The sequence below is a fragment of the Tiliqua scincoides genome, chromosome 1 (assembly GCF_035046505.1).
Source record: "Tiliqua scincoides isolate rTilSci1 chromosome 1, rTilSci1.hap2, whole genome shotgun sequence".
In the NCBI taxonomy this organism is placed as follows: Eukaryota; Metazoa; Chordata; class Lepidosauria; order Squamata; family Scincidae; genus Tiliqua; species Tiliqua scincoides.
The window spans coordinates 290,820,563-290,823,020 of record NC_089821.1 but is presented as its reverse complement, the minus strand read 5'-3'; the positions used below and the strand labels follow the sequence as shown (position 1 = coordinate 290,823,020).

Below are 2,458 nucleotides of genomic sequence, written 5' to 3'. Positions count from 1 at the left end.
ATAAAAATAACACTCTTACTTAGGGCCAATTCAAATGACTTCTCAGTGCATGACTGCACACTTCTGTTTTACGGCCTGTATCGCACCCTGCTCAGTGCAAACAAGAGCTGACTTATTCATCTCAAGCGCAACTGGTGTGTTTCCATGCTGCCACAAACATTCTAACCTGGTCTGGGGCACATTTGATGTGAGAAAGGGTGCTGATTTAGAGCCCAGGCCTATGTGTGTCTACTCCAGTGATTTTTAACCTTTTCCAGCTCATGGCACACTGACAAGGTGCTAAAATTGTCAAGGCACACCATTGTTTTTTTGACAATTGACAAGGTACACCTTGCTGCTGGTGGGCAGCTCACACCCCCATTGGCTCTACTAATAAATGACCCTTCCCCCAAACTCTTGTGGCAGACCATTCAAGGCACACCAATGTGCCACAGCATACTAGTTGAAAATAACCGGTCTACTCAGAAGTAAGTCCCATTGTAGTCAACAGGGCTTACTCCCGGGTAAGTGTGGCTAGGATTGCAACCTAAGACTACAATCCGGTATGCACTTACCTGGGAGTAGGTTCCAGGTAGACTTACTTCTGAGGAGATATGCATGGGATTGCATTGTGAGACATCTGTGGGGCACAAAGTGGTCTGGGAAAATAAGGCTGAACATACTGGTTGTGTGAAGGCAGCACTTTTCTCTCACAGCCAATTTGCACATTCATAGAAATCGGTGCAGTTGGCCACCACTCAAGATTCAAACCATTTTGGAATGAAACCAGGACCTGCTGAATTGTGTTTTCTGAGCTGGTTCTGAAAAGAACCGGAAGTATCGGATGGTGGTGTATTTTCACTATTCTTTCACTACATCTGACTCCTTAGGACCCAGCCCGGCTCCTCTCTAACACAGCCTGAGAGTTGATATTCTCCTCATCTTCTCAACACACTGTTACCCTGCACATGCCCAATCTCATCTGATCTTGGAAGCTAAGCAGGGTCAGGCCTGGTTAGTACTTGGATGGGAGACTGCCTGGGAATACTGGGTGCTGTAGGCTTATACCATAGTCTTTCGAGACTGAAGGTTGCCAACCACCTAAGGTTTCTAGGTCAGGGCAGGATAGGTCAGCCTACCACACTTGTAAGGTTAGCCAGACCATTCACACCACCACCACCCCAGTGGTTTTGATTTAGAGTATTGCCGCCATTGTTAAGAGGACCTTTTTCTATGCCATGAGAACTCAGTGACTTGATGTGAAATTACATCTGCATGAAAAACAACAATAAAACGGGTGAACAGTTGCCACATTCATAAATTAGTCTCTGAAATAATGGGTTCCAGAGTGAAAGGCAGGAGGCCTCTCATTCAAAAGCTTCAGCGATATACCTGCAGCCTAACACGGACCATTACATTTTGAGTCTCAAGAAGGAAATCTGCCTTTCAACTACTTTCCACTCAAGCAAGTAGTGATGTCTTTGTTGCTGTTTTTTTTTTCCCTGTATAAACACACTTAAAATGGATTTTGAGAAAAGATGAAAAACAAAAGAGGGGGAGGGGATGCCAGAGTTTTTAAAACAAATCTAAAACATAAAGCAGATGGAAAATTCTGTTAAGGAGAATATGGAATAAACTGTACTTAAAGAGAAAATTGTTCAGGATTACTGAGGTTTAACTAATTACATAAACTGGCAAATTTAGGCTGCCGTCCTGCCCTTGGTTATGCATGTCTGAGCCCCACTGAAATTGACTGAAACTATGCATGTATAATTGATTCAGGACAGCAGCCCAATTGGTTGTTTAGAACTAAAACTTTCTCTTGTGCTAATCCCGTCCAAATGCAGGTTTTTCTAAGGTTTTCAACTCATTCTGGTATCAGAGAGATTATCCTGCCCTATGTCAAGGGAAGGGCCACTGAATTCTCTGAGTTATAGAGAAGAGCACAGAGCAGATATCTTGATACAGGGACAGGCAGCTCCCAAGGATCTCGACCTTTTCCAGGGTTTGACATTTCTGGTCCTTAATCATATAGTAGGGGGCTGGTTAAATAAGACAAGACCAGGTGATGTTACAAGAGGCTATGTCAAAAAAACTGGTAGCAGCGTGGAGCCTACCAGTAACAGATACTAACTGAGTGGTGGCCCCAAAATGGCTGAAATTAATAGTTTTGTTCCTTCAGCTTTTTTGCTTTTGTCAAGACATCCAGACTGATAAACTGGCCACCCCAGTCTGAAAAGGGCTAATACAGAGGACAGGGCCCATGAGAGGGGGTGCAGGGGTAAATTGTACTCAGGTCCAGGATCAAAAAGGGAGCCTGAAGCCAGGGGGCCAAAAAATTTCCTGGGATCTCCTGTTTGCATATGTTGCGGAAAACTTAGCGTTCACGTTTTGTATAAGAGCCCAATCCCGAGGTTCTGTGGCGCGCGGCTGCAGGGGCACTGAAAATGGCTACCGCCGTATCCTGTGCGCCCATGGG

The 2,458-nt window shown here is 44.8% G+C and overlaps 1 pseudogene; it reads left to right on the top strand.

Moving 5' to 3' along the window:
- Positions 1–924: 924 nt before the first annotated feature.
- On the top strand, positions 925–1,042 carry LOC136637836 (5S ribosomal RNA; annotated as a pseudogene).
- Positions 1,043–2,458: the final 1,416 nt, after the last annotated feature.